Below are 14970 nucleotides of genomic sequence, written 5' to 3'. Positions count from 1 at the left end.
CAGCTAGATTTCATCCACATGGAAAGGTGCAACAATTTAAAATACGTACTCGTTGTTGTTTGTGCCTTTTCAAGATGGGTGTAAGCCTACCCCCTAAAAGACAACACTGCCTTATCCACAGCTAAAGCCCTTGTGAAAGAGTTCTTCCCCAGATTCGGAATGCCTAGAATGGTCTGGAGTGACAATGGAAGTGAATTTGTGGGTCGAGTGATGAAGAAAGTATGTGAAGGGCTAGGCATCCAGCAGAAGTTCCATGCTGCAAATCACCCCCAATCAGCTGGACTAGTAGAATGCTACAATGGCACATTGAAACTTAAATTGGCCAAAATTCAAGCGAGCTCTGGTCTTAAATGGCCTGACGCTCTACCCCTAGCACTCCTATCCACCAGAATGACTGTGCATTCGCGAGTGGGACTTAGTCCATATGAGATAGTTTTTGGCCGCCGGGCCAACATATGGGGAGTGCCAAGGCCCACAAAATTTAGTGAAATCGAACACCCTGTTTTGCTTGACTACTTGTACGAATTGACGGCTAAATTGCGTGTTTTACACCAACAGGTCCACAACACTCTGCCTCAAGCCTCTGAAGCTCCAGGTCATCACATCGAACCTGGCTCCTGAGTGTTGGTAAAGAACTTTCAGAGAACAAAGAACGACCAGCCCAGGTGGACCGGCCCACACCTCGTCCTTCTTTCAACGAGATCAGCTGTTCGTGTAGAAGGGAAAAAGCACTGGATCCACGGCGTACATTATATGAGGGTACCTTTGCCTCTGCCGTACGACCGGTGGGTCCAGGAGGGTGTCGCTGACTCAGAGACTGAAACCGTGCCACGTTTTTTGCCTTTCAGTGATGCACGTGTAAAAGGAACACTTACTGAAAAAGAGAGTGACAACATTTTGCAACCAGCTGTATCACCGTCAGTTCGATTGGACACTACAGAACCTGAACTCCTTTTCCAAGACCAAACAGTACCTGGGAGAAAACGTTATAATTTGAGGCCGAGACCTATGGACAAATAAACAAAATTTTCCTTTTTCGCTATTTTTGAAAGCGCAGCTCTCCCATCTGAGAAACTTGCTTATTTTTGTTTTTCGAACCGCCATCCGGGTTCCGCTGCTAGGGCCGCGATTGCCCAAAGTCTTTGGGGTGCAGCTGACGACGTTAGGTCGACAGTTCTGGTTGGTCTAAGGGAGTTGCCCTAGACTGACAGAAGCATTCCTTAGCAGAAACAACCTCCCATCGCGGGCAGCATTGTATAGAGGATGGAGTTTTTCGAGATGGAGAGACCTGCCAAGGAAACGAACTTTAAAAACAGAATATGTAAAATGATGACAAAGAAACGCTTTTTGATATTGTGCGTTTTCATGTTATTCAGTGTGATGATATTTTTAACAGGTTATGTTTTATTCTCTTTTCGAGTAACATTTGCACCCGCTACATCGCCTATACCTTCTCCTTCCACTGCTTCCTCACATTCTTTTCAACCCCTTCCTGAACACGAATCAGCTAGGAGATTAGAGTTTATTAATAACTCCTTCGTTCAGCTTTTACACCAACACCAACTAGTAATGAACACGACTAACTGTTGGGTGTGTGGTCTTATGCCTCACACAACGGATAAAGGTATCCCTTATCTGGTCCTGCCTTTCAGCCACAATGGTTCTGTGTGGGCATACAGAACAATGTTCATCTATGCACATGAAATCTACCCCCTACGTTCTGTGGAAGACAATCCTAAGAATAGTGCTCTAGTTAAGGGTATAGTAGACATGATTAAGGAAGATATTTCCTACGAAACTATCCCTAGAGATGAGACACTAGTATACATAGGATGGAACGTGACCGGATATGGAGCTACTGTGAGTGAGAAACAGCAAGTTAAGAGATCTTCCCCGATTTGGATTGTACCCCATCAGGGTCACCTGTGTCTGCAAGGTACTGGCAAGAATCCCAGAGCTCAGCTAGGGAAAAGCATCTGCACTGAAACATATGTTTTTGCATACCAGACTTCCCCTCCGTTCTTAGCAGCTAAGGGTACCTATTTCATCTGCCATGATAGAGCCTATACATGGTTGCCCCCTGACTTTTCGGGCACATGTTTTGTTTCGTTCCTGCTGCCACCCACCTACACAGCGGCGGCAGATTACCACAAGGCAAGTATAGTTAGAGGTGTCTTCAGCGAAGAAGACACTGCAGGACAAGAATTTGGGGACTTCGTAAAGGGTTTTCTGCCGTTCTGGAGACCCATGGGTAACAGCAGGAACATAAGGCAATTGACAAGGGTGGTTGAATCCACCGTGGTTGAAACTGCCGGTGCCCTTAGTAACTTGACTGCTGAGCTCCAGTCGGATCGTCTCATGACCCTTCAGAACAGGGTCGCATTAGATGTCATACTTGCAGACCGAGGTGGGGTATGTAAATTGATCCAATCGAGTTGCTGTGTTTTCATTCCAGATAACGCTCCAACAGTGTACCAGGCCATCTCCAAACTACATAAGATTTCCGATTCTATTCATGTGGATAAAGGAGATTGGTCATTAATGGGATGGTTCTGGGAACTGATATCCGCCTGGGGATGGAAAATTGTGATGGTCATTGGGATGGTCTTAGCCATTCGTTTCCTGTTCTGTCTGTGCGTACAGTGTGCTCCTGCAATATGTGGCCTCTGTGCTACATCATGTGTAAGGAAACCTGTATCAAGAGATGAGCTAAGTACTAGCATGATGTTACAGCAACATCTCAATGACTTTAGGAATATAGGCCTGGACTCAGATTAGCATGAGGATAGGTTAATTGCCTATGTAAGGGCAAAAGGAGGGTTTGTAGTTCTGAAAATTCTGGACTCGTGTAATAAACTTTGCCACAGTATGACGATTTTGGTATCAAAAGACCGAAAATGGCTAGTACACTATGTACAAGCATTTTCATCATATTCCAGTAACGATTTCACCTCGAAATCGTCATTTTCGTCCTGAACCCTTGGCTTCCATATTGTGTACAGCAGCCATTTTGTGGGTTGCCCTCACATAGGCTTATAATACAGCAAAATTCGATTCCAAAGGACATGTACACCTTAATTGACTTCTCTCTGACCTGGGCAAGCTGAAACCATAGCCCCAGGCCGAACCTGTTTGGTCAGTTCCTCTCCCAGTGGCCGAACGAGATAGCATCAAGGCACAACATGCCATAAACCCTTTTCATCACACACACACCCTGCCTAATCTTGCTCACACCTGTCCCTGCTCTTTTCTCTTACTTGCTTTACGAGGAGGAGGTGCCCGTTTTTATTGGGGGTCCACCGATATCTGATGAAAATGTTGGGCCTTGCCGGGTGATTCGTTATGGGCTGGACGAACTGTAATGTGGGCTTGTCATCATGACTCTGCTTTTCCTTTGTAGTGAAAACATGTGAATGGTATACTAAAATGTGAAGAATGTTTGCCTAAAGCACAATATTTCGTATAAAAAGAGAAGCCTGGTTTTGTAAGATTGAGCAGTCTCCTGAGAATATACACACCATGCTGTTGTACTTCTAGGACGCCTGTTACTTGGTTGCAGCCAATAAATTCGATCTTTGACTTCACCTAGAAGACTCTGAGTTTCTGTGGTCTGAAACAGGAAAGTACTCGAGGTCTTAGGGTGTACCCTGACACCACTGGGTTACCGGTTCGGTACCGGTTCTGAAAAACCCAGTACCTCACCCCCACTACAACAACCCTCATTGCCAACACCAACAACATCTTGGACCCTGCTCAACAATGGTGAGACCACCACACTCACCTCATTGACTGCTCAACGGCATTCAACACCATGTGCTAACACACTGTCAGATCACACATCTCCAACACTGGGATTCACAGGAAGACCCAGGATGAAATTGCCAAGTACCTCCCCAGCAAGGCCCAGGGAGTCCGCATCCCCCCTTCGTCACGTAGTACACTGGGGTCATCGGTCCCATGCCCCAGGCCACATCTCTCAGGGTGACAATCTACAATGTCTCCATGACCCCCCTCTCCAGCATCACATGCGCACACGACCTCATCATCATGTCCTATGCCATTGACACCCAGCTGCTCCTCACCCTCACCAAAGACCCAGCCACTCCCAGATCCAACATTCAAGAAGGCATGAGGTGCGTTGACAAATGGATGAACATCAGCCACATGAGGCTGGACTTGGACAAGACTGAGCTCATCATCTGAGGAATGTCCCCTTACGGCTGGGACAACTCCTTGTGTCACAACGGCCTGGGCAGCGCACAAGCACACAGTGGCCACGCACGCAAGCAGGTGCCCATCGTACACTCCTCGCTCACAATGACCATGCAAGTCAACACCATCACTACCTCATGCTGCAAGTCCCTCCGCATGCTGCAAATGATCTTCAGATAGCTCCACTCCTAGTCAAGACAGACAGTCACCCAGGTCCACGACCCTAGCCGGCTAAACTACGGCAAAACCCTCTACACAGAAACAAGAGCCAGACTCCAGGAGGACTTGTGCACATCCAGGGTGCATGCGCACACCTCACCCTCAACATCCCCTGACACAGCCACATGACCGTCCACCTGAGATACCTACAATTGTCTCACTGTCAACTGCAGGATCACCTTTATACTCCTCAGCCACACTCAGTAGGCACTCCACAACCCCAGCCCCAAAGACGAACACGGACGTTTCCCATCCAACACCCCGTTGCCCCAACTGCGTCCAGCCACCCGTGCCCTGGCACCATTCATCACATACACAGTCGAACTGCATGCAGGAGATAGTTCTCCCACATCATCAACCAGACCTGGTACTCCCTCCCTGGGCACCTCCACATGACCCATGACCTCTATACCTTCATGAAACTCTTCCAAAACTGTCTGTCAGAGCAGAAGGGCAAGCCCCCCACTCAGCAGATTGAAACCATCACGGGTGACTATTGCGCTCCATGTATGTATTTGATGATACATTGTGACCTATGTGTGTCCTCAACCGGATTCAGATGCCAGTGTATTATTGGCTTGAGTTTGTTCCACACTCTGGCATACTTTGACATATCCCCACACGTATGTTGTTGACTCATGTAAAAAGACTGCAACATCAAATATATTGTTTCTTTTGTTTATTTTTCTATATTGTGCAGGAAACGTAAATAAGTGCTAGGTGCTATACAAAAAGGGGGGGAATCCAAAGTTCACAAAGGGAGATGTGATGCCTTGCAGTTTGAGTCAACAGTGTCCAGACCACAGTGCTTGGCATCATTGGTCAGACTGCAACCAGCAAGTCCATGTGGGTGAGTGGGACAGTCAATAAGGTGATGCTGTTGCACACAAAGGCAAGAGGCCAGACCAGGTGACCTGGGAGAAGAGCATGGCCCACTGCCTCTCACTGTCTTTTGCGTGGATGACGCACCTTCCTTGGGGGACCCTCATATGCAGGCCTTGACGATGCATAGGACGCTCCGTCGGACGATTCCTCCTCCTCCTCCCTTCCTGTGCCTGTTGGCGGTCTTTGCCTTGATGTTTCTTGTCTGGTGACACAGGGAGGGTGCTGCATGTTGCCAGCGATCCGACGGAGTGAATTGCTTATGTCCCTCTGCACCGCCAAGAGCTCATCCAGTCTTGCCTCCATCCGCCCTTGGTGTTCTCGTTGACTGGCGTGTTGCTCTGCCTGCAGGTTTTTGATTTCTGTGAGGTCCCAAACTACCTGGCTGAACTCCCTGATGTCCCGCCGGTATGCCTCCATGATGTTTCGTAGTTCAGACATACCGGACCCTGCAGCTGGCTGGTCAGGTTCTTGCCTCCACCTGGTGCCACTCCCACCACCCCTGCCCACATGAGCCTGGCCTGCGGTTGTGGTTACATCGGGTCAACGGGATCCCTGAGGGATGGCAGTGTTGGTGTTGTCTGCCACCTCCTGGGTGCCCGGTGAACCTTGTCCCTCATTGTCAGGCTGGCTCAGTTGTGGAGTGTGGGCAGGTCTCCGAGCTGTCTGCTGGGATGTGGCAGGAATGGGTGTGGTAGTTGGGGCAGATGTCCCTGATCCAGCTGCTGCACGAGTTTGGGCTCCAGAGGTGCCAGGTTGGTCGGGGTCATCCATGGAGTGGTGAGAGGCGTCGCTGTTGGTGGGATCAGGGTCCTGCATAGCCTGGGACTGTGATTCATCTCCCCCTCACTGGGGGTAGATTCAGCACTTTGCCCTGTGGGTGTGATAGACAGACAATGTTAATGCCATTTAATGCAACATCCAATTTTCATATACATTGTCGTTGGCACTGTTCCACCTGGTAGTTGTCTATGATTTGGATTGTTCTCAATGTTCACTTGTGGATGGGTATGTTGTGGGGTCAGATTTATCTGTGCTCCGGAGTCATTGACATGTTAGTGACTATTTAGAATGACTGGCACAGCCATGCATATCAGCAGTGATTTGCCAGTCATTGTGCACCACTGCTATGCCAGCATGTATGCAACACATTTACACTGCGTATCACCATGGTGGAACAACGGCACAGCTGTGTCAGGCATCTGTGCCATAGAAATGGCATATTGCTGGAGTTGTGTTGCTGGTGCAACACAGATCCAGCAATGCTCTGTGTGGCCCTATCTGCACAATGCTGCATCAATCCTTACGCCTGTTTCAAGCATACACAGGGTTTTGAGGCAGCATTTGCATAAAAGTGACTGAGTGAAATCTTTAAGATTTCAATCAGCCACTTTTGGGAGGTCTTGCTGCGCCGTGACAGCCACCCACTGCCTCCCCCCCGGACCAGTACACCTACCTCTGGCGCAGGGCTTTAGAATGTGGCACATCTCCCTGATGCATCACCTTGTAAATACCCAGCACCAATGTGCAACTTTTATGCGTCCGCTATGTCACAAAGGTGAAGCACGGCATTGTGAAAGAAGCGCAAGGGACTTGTGAATCAGCACCGTGCATTGTTTTTGCTTAGATGCTTCATCTGATCTGTAATTGTTTGGTTGTGTTAAATGACAATTGTGACAGTGGGGCACTCCATTGCCTGTCCGAGGAGGCTATGTTTATGTAAGGGGTGTGTGTGACAGGCCATGCTGGTAGTTGGAGTCTGATTTGGAACTGGACGTCCCTCGTGGTGTGGCTGTCCCCCCCGTGGAGCATGCTGCCATGACAGTGGTTGTGAGTTCCTGTCCAAGATATCTGACCTTGTTGTCCTGGTGTTAGTGTTTGCACTGATCACAGGAGCGCCTTGTGCTACCTACACCAGGGCCCAGTGTCAGCTATCTTGTCAGTACTTTCCCACTCCCTGTGCATTGAGCATGGTGTATGGGTGTGTACCTGGGCCATATGGGATGAGTGCAATTGGCCATGGGCGTATACAGAAATGTTGATAGGGGTGGCCACATTTTTAGCTTCATCACCATCCCCCTTGCACCCTCCTCCCCTCTGCCTTGCACCCTTCTGGCCATCCCCCTTGTACCTTCCTCCCCTCTGCCATGCACCCTTCTGGCACTCCCCCTTGCATACTTCTCGCCCTCCCCCTTGCACCCTTCTCTCCCTCCCCCTTGCACCTTTCTCCCCCTCCACCTTGTACCCTGCTCCCCCTCCACCTTGTATCCTGCTCCACCTCCACCTTGCACCCTTCTCTACCTTGCAACCTTCTCCCCTCTGCCAAGCACCCTTCTCATCTCTGCCTTGCACCCTTCTGGCCCTCCCCCTTGCACCCTTCTCATCCTCTGCCATGCACCATTCTGGCCCTCCCCCTAGCACCCTCCTCCCCTCTGCCTTGCACCCTTCTCACACTCCCCCTTGCACCCTTCGGGCCCTCTGCCTTGCACCCTCCTGCCCACTGCCTTGCACCCTTCTTGCCCTCTACCTTGTACCCTTCTCACCCTCCCCCTTGCACCCTTCTCGCCCTCCCCCTTGCACCCTCCTCCCCTCTGCCTTGCTCCCTCCTCCCCTCTGCCTTGCACACTTCTTGCCCTCCCCCTTGCACCCTTCTCACCCTCTGCCTTGCACCCTTCTCAATTCCCCCTTGCACCCTTCAGGCCCTCTGCCTTGCACCTTCCTCCCCTCTGCCTTGCACCGTTCTCGCCCTCTGCCTTGCACCCTTCTTGCCCTCCCTCTTGCACCCTTATCGCCCTCTGCCTTGCACCCTTCTCGCCCTCTCCCTTGCACCCTCCTCCCCTCTGCCTTGCTCCCTCATACCCTCTGCCTTGCACCCTTCTGGCACTCTGTCTTGCACCCTTCTCACCCTCCGCCTTGCACCCTCCTCCCCTCTGCCTTGCACAATTCTCTGCAACCCCCTTGCACCCTTCCCACCCAATGGAGGGTGCTGCCACCTGGGACAATGGCACCATTTCAAAAGCATGGTGGACTAGGGCTGGCCCTGACTTGGCCCACACCAGACACACTGGCGATCCAGGGTGGCCAAGAGCCACCCTTGCCCCCCCCTTCGGACACCCATGCAATTGGGTCTTATTTGGAGTCCCACAATGCATTTTATGACAGCCACCCTCCCAGGATACCGGACGTCCATTCTTGGGTCTGTGTTTCCTGTCGCATGGGACATAGCATGGCCTAGGTTTGTCAATGGGGCATACACATGTTAGTGGCATTAGCGTTGTTTTTGCCTGTAGTTATGGGCGGCGGGTGCTTGCCACTTGTTGCGAGCATTTTTTGTACTTGGAGTGTGGATGCCATTATCCCCATGTTACTTGAGTTGTTTGTATACTCACCAGGCTCCACGACTCCTTCAATGCCATGTACTCCCACCGGTGGTAGCAGGGCCATGACCTTCTCCTCCCAGGGCTGGTACTGTACTGGTCTGCGGGGACCACCACCTCCAGTGTGCTGGCTATTGGCATAGTCCTCATCCATCTTCCTCTTCACCATCCTTCGCAGATCGTACCACCTGGACTGGCAATTCTTCTTGGTGCGCCTGATGGGTGCAACAGCATTGACCCTATTGACGATGTTTTGTCAGCTATGCTGGTTTGTCTGACTAATGTGCCAAACAGCTGTGGCTCGACTCTGATGACTTCATCTACAAGGATCTCCATCTCCTCCTTTGTGAACTTTGGATTCTTTTGTGTGGACATGGTGTGGGGTGAATGTGATTGGGGGTGACGGTGTGTATGGATGTGGGTGTACGGGTCTGAATGTGAATGGGGTGTGTGGGTCTAAATGTGATCAATCAATCAATCAATCATGGACATTTATATAGCGCACTACTTACCCGGAGGGTCTCAAGGCGCTTGGGGGGGGGGGGGTGCTGCTACTGCTCGAACAGCCAGGTCTTGAGCTTCTTCCTGAAGGAAAGGTGGTCTTGGGTCAGGCGCAGGTCGGTCGGGAGGGAGTTCCAGGTCTTGGCGGCCAGGTGGGAGAAGGACCTTCCTCCTGTTGTCGATCTTCGGATGCGGGGTACGGCGGCGAGGGCGTGACTGGCTGATCGGAGGTGGCGTTTGGGAGCGTAGAAGTTGATGCGGTTGTTGAGGTAGCTCGGGCCTTGGTCGTGTAGGGCTTTGTGTGCGTGGGTGAGGAGACGGAAGGTGATTCTTTTGTTGACGGGGAGCCAGTGCAGGTCTCCCAGATGTCCGGAGATGTGGCTGCGTCGGGGGATGTCGAGGATGAGTCTGGCTGAGGCGTTCTGGATCCGCTGGAGTCTCTTCTGGAGCTTGGCGGTGGTTCCGGCGTAGAGGGCGTTGCCGTAGTCCAGTCGGCTGGTGACGAGGGCCTGGGTGACCGTCTTCCTGGTCTCGGTGGGGATCCACCGGAAGATCTTTCGTAGCATGCGCAGGATGTTGAAGCATGACGAGGAGACGGCGTTGACTTGCCTGGTCATGGAGAGGGAGGAGTCCAGGATGAAGCCCAGGTTGCGTGCGTGGTCTGTCGGTGTGGGTGCGGAGCCCAGGGCGGGGGGCCACCAGGAGTCGTCCCAGGCGGAGGGCGAGGAGCCCAGGATGAGGACTTCCGTCTTGTCTGAGTTCAGTTTCAGGCGGCTGGTCGTCATCCATTCGGCTACAGCTTTCATCCCTTCGTGAAGGTTGGCTCTGGAAGCGGCGGGGTCGTTGGTCAGTGAGAGGATCAGCTGGGTGTCGTCGGCATAGGAGATGATGTTCAGGTTGTGTTGGCGTGCGATGGGCGCGAGGGGGCTCATGTAGACGTTGAAGAGGGTGGGGCTCAGCGATGATCCTTGAGGGACGCCGCAGATGACTTCGGTGGCCTCTGACTTGTACGGTGGTAGACAGACTCTCTGTGTTCTTCCGTCGAGGAAGGAGACGATCCATTCCAGTGCCTTCTCTTGAATTCCGACGTTGCTGAGGCGTTGCACTAGGGTGCGGTGGCAGACCGTGTCGAATGCGGCGGAGAGGTCTAGGAGGATGAGGGCCGCTGTTTCTCCGTTGTCCATCAGGGCTCGGATGTCATCGGTGGCAGCGATGAGGGCGGTCTCGGTGCTGTGGTTGGCTCGGAAGCCAGACTGTGAAGGGTCGAGGGATCCGTTCGTCTCGAGGAAGGCGGCCAGCTGTTTGTTGACGGTCTTCTCGATGACTTTGGCTGGAAACGGGAGGAGCGAGATGGGGCGGTAGTTCTTGAGTTCGGTGGGGTCCGCTGTTGGTTTCTTTAGTAGAGCGCTGAGTTCGGCGTGCTTCCAGCTCTCCGGGAAGGTGGCGGTGTCGAAGGAGGTGTTGATGATGTCCCGCAGGTGGGGTGCGATGACAGTGTCGGCCTTGTTGAAGACGTGGTGAGGGCAGGGGTCGGTCGGAGATCCGGAGTGGATGGAGTTCATCATGTGGACGATGTCATCGGTGCTGATCGGAGTCCAGGCGCGGAGGTTGGTGGTGGGTGGCGTTGCTGCGGTCGTTGTGTGCGATGGTTGACTGCTGAAGCTGTTGTGTATGTCCGCGATCTTGTTGTGGAAGTAGGAGGCGAGGGAGTTGCAGAGGTCTTGCGATGGGGTGATGTCGTTGTTTCCTGCGTTGGGGTTGGAGAGCTCTTTCACGATGTTGAAGAGTTCCTTGCAGTTGTGTGCGTTGTTGTCCAGTCGGTCCTTGAATGCAGTTTTCTTGGTGGCGCGGGTCAGTTGGTGGTGCTTCCGGGTGGCCAGCTTGAGGGTGGTCATGTTGTCCGGTGTTGGTTCCCTTCTCCAGGCCTTTTCGAGGGCTCGGCAGTTCTTCTTGGAGCTCTTGAGTTCGTCGGTGAACCATGGGGCTCTCTTGCTGCCGGGTCTGCTGGGCGGGGTCCTCAGAGGGGCGAGTTCGTCCGCGCAGTTGCTGATCCACTTCGTGAGGTTGTCGGCGGCCTGGCTGGGGTTCGCTGAGCTGGCGGGAGGGTGCTGACTCAGGGAAGCGGCGAGCTGGTCGGCTGTAATCTTGTTCCAGCTTCTTCGAGCAACCTGTTGCTGGTGGTGGTGGGTCGTCGTTCTTCTGAAGGTGAAGTGGACGCAGCTGTGGTCCGTCCAGTGGAGTCCTGTGGCGTGGCTGAAGGCGATGTCTTTGCTTGATGAGAAGACGGCGTCGAGTGTGTGTCCGGCGAGGTGGGTGGGGGTGGTCACCAGTTGCTTGAGTCCCAGGTTTGCGAGGTTATCCAGCACGGTGGTGGTGTTGCGGTCGTCGTTGTTCTCCAGGTGGAAGTTGAGGTCCCCGAGGAGGACGTAGTCGGCTGAGGGGAGGGCGAGCGGGCTGATGAAGTCGGCGATGTCCTCGCTGAATTGTGTGCGTGGTCCCGGGGGTCTGTAGATGAGGGTGCCTCTGAGGGTGGTCTTGGGGTTGACGTGGATCTGGAAGTGCAGGTGTTCAGCGGGTGCGATGGTGTCGTCGGTGTTGGTCGTGATGCGGATGGTGTTCCTGTGGATGATGGCGATGCCTCCTCCTGTGTTGTTGACGCGGTCTCTCCGGATGATCTTGTAGCCGTCCGGGATGGCGATGGCGATGTCGGGTGCTGAGGAGGCGTTCATCCAGGTTTCCATGAGGAAGGCGACGTCAGGGTCTGTGGTGTCGAGCAGGTTCCAGAGCTCGACGGCGTGTCTGTGGACGGAGCGGGTGTTGAGCAGGATGCACTTCAGGTGGCTGCTGCTGGAGTTCGGCTTGGTGGGTGCTGGTGCAGTGCAGGTCCGGGTGCAGGAGAACTTGCAGGACTGGCAGATGAAGGGTCCGTGGGTGCGTCTCGGGGTGGCTCGGTAGCATCCAGGGGTTCGGCCGGCGTTGAGTGCGTTGAGGGTGGCGGCGTCGTATGTCCGTCGGGTCGTCTTCTGTCGGTGGGGGCCAGGGGTCCTGGCACTGGGCGCGGTCCAGGCGCGGACGGGCGCAGACGGGCTTACCTTTGGCGCACCTTCGGCGCTCATTCGGTGCTCCCGCTGCGCGCGTCCGCTGCGCGGTCGCTGAGGGGGCGTCATAAGAGGGGAGCAGGGAGGGCGGGTCCGCCGGGAGGCGGGAAGGGGTTAACCAATCGTGTGGCGGGGGGGCGGGGGCCGCAGGCAGGAGGCGCGGGAACGGGTCCGGCAGAGCGGGCGGCCCAGCGGCGGCTGGGGCGCTGCTGGCGGCGTCGGCGAAGGCTCTCGGCAGGTAAGCAGGGCAGCAGTGGCAGGCGTAGAGGAGCAGGGGGGCGACCAGGCCAGAGGCGCAGTGGTCGCTCCCTAGAGGCAGGCGAGGTCCCCTTAAGAGGGGAGCAGGGAGGGCGGGTCCGCCGGGAGGCGGGAAGGGGTTAACCAATCGTGTGGCGGGGGGGCGGGGGCCGCAGGCAGGAGGCGCGGGAACGGGTCCGGCAGAGCGGGCGGCCCAGCGGCGGCTGGGGCGCTGCTGGCGGCGTCGGCGAAGGCTCTCGGCAGGTAAGCAGGGCAGCAGTGGCAGGCGTAGAGGAGCAGGGGGGCGACCAGGCCAGAGGCGCAGTGGTCGCTCCCTAGAGGCAGGCGAGGTCCCCTTAAGAGGGGAGCAGGGAGGGCGGGTCCGCCGGGAGGCGGGAAGGGGTTAACCAATCGTGTGGCGGGGGGGCGGGGGCCGCAGGCAGGAGGCGCGGGAACGGGTCCGGCAGAGCGGGCGGCCCAGCGGCGGCTGGGGCGCTGCTGGCGGCGTCGGCGAAGGCTCTCGGCAGGTAAGCAGGGCAGCAGTGGCAGGCGTAGAGGAGCAGGGGGGCGACCAGGCCAGAGGCGCAGTGGTCGCTCCCTAGAGGCAGGCGAGGTCCCCTTAAGAGGGGAGCAGGGAGGGCGGGTCCGCCGGGAGGCGGGAAGGGGTTAACCAATCGTGTGGCGGGGGGGCGGGGGCCGCAGGTGATAGGGTGGGTATGTGTAAAGGTGGATGTGTGCAGTTGTTGGTGTGTTGTCTGTGTGTCTGTAGCAAAATGGCTATGTTGCAAAGGTTGATGGTTTGTGTGTGTGGGCCCTTTTTATTGGTTCATTTGTGGGTGGGGCTTAGTTTGAAATTTTGGGTGGATGTGTTATAAGGGGTGGGTCTGAGTTGGGACCTCTGTTTGCCTGTTTGGATCTGGGCAGGACATTCATTTCCAATGGTTTGTACACAGGAGACATTTTTTGGGGTGTTGTGCGAGTCGTTTGCACCCTCCTTGTGTAGTTTTTAGGGGTTCGCGTACGCTTCGTTCATGGGGGGTTCGTTTCGTATTTGATAGTGTGGGTCGGTCATACGCGTAGTTTTTACGTGGTTCGCGTGCGCTTCGTTAAGGGGGTTTGTTTCGTATTTGATTGTGTGGCTCGCTCATACGCGACGTTTTTACAAGGTCCGAGTGCGCTTCGTTAAGGGCGGGTTCATTTCGTATTTGGTTGTGTGGCTCGCTCATACACGACGTTTTTACAGGGTTTGCGTGCGCTTCGTTAAGGGTGGGTTTGTTTCGTATTTGATTGTGTGGCCTGCTCATATGCGACGTTTTTACAGGGTTTGCATGCGCTTCGTTAAGGGGTGTTCCTTTCGTATTTGATTGTGTGGCTCGCTCATACGGAACGTTTTTATGAGGTTTGCGTGTGCTTCGTTAAGGGGGGGTTCGTTTCGTATTTGATTGTGCGGCTCGCTCATACGCGATGTTTTCCGTACAAATCGCAGTTCATACTTGTCGGGTCGTACGGTTCACTTTCCGAGTCCGTATCGTACGGATTTTAGCTTGTTTTTCGTACGGTTCGCAAACATTCGGGCGTATTTTTTTACAACGGATCGTACTACGCGATTCGGACGGATTTGTACGATTCGTACGGAAAAGGCTACGAATACGAATCGTCGGACGGTTTTCTTTCCCGAATACGAATCGACCCCTCTGTGTTTGGCGGACTGCCCCTACTTTAGGCAGTCGTTGCAGGGATACTATTTTTGCTCCTACTGTTGTGATATGTCAAGCTAAATCACCAGCGACACCCAATTAACTGTGGAGAGAGCTCTGCAGGAGATGAAGTGTTGTGAGCGCATCGTCCAAATTCTGGATTTACCTCGTCTACGAGAATTAAATACCACATGGTTTCTGTCATTCAGACCAATCTGGCAAGATTGCATCTTACATGTTTTACGCTGCCTGCTATGCGGTGAAGAATGCGTGCTAGACATCTGTCTAACACTCCCATCAGTCATGCCAATGGAAGTTAGTGCTCCGCTGGACCCTGTAACGGCCCATGCTCTGTGTTGTCCCCAGCGGCTACCAATTCTGATGATGGCATTCATTGTGATCTCACAGACGCAAATTGCAACTGCTGAGGTACGAGAGGAATCAACAGGTGCGCAGGTAACATCCAAATCGAACATTGCTGAAGTGACCAATGCTGAAGGCGATAGTTCACATCTATGTGCAGTTAATCTTCTAAACGAGGAATTCCAACTTTCACCTACAACGGTAGATGACTTTTTGTCTACAGAAATAGAAGATTTCATGTTTTCTCCAAGCCCTAACACTGACTTTTGATTTTGACACACAGTGTTCTGAGAGATTTTGAATTTGACCTTCATTTTTTCAAAACAGGGTACTTGAACTTTTTCCTATGATAAATTTTTTTTCTCCAAATTTGTATTTTTCATT

Source organism: Lissotriton helveticus, chromosome 4_1, assembly GCF_964261635.1.
Source record: "Lissotriton helveticus chromosome 4_1, aLisHel1.1, whole genome shotgun sequence".
Lineage (NCBI taxonomy): Eukaryota > Metazoa > Chordata > Amphibia > Caudata > Salamandridae > Lissotriton > Lissotriton helveticus.
Note: the sequence above shows the minus strand (reverse complement) of the source record.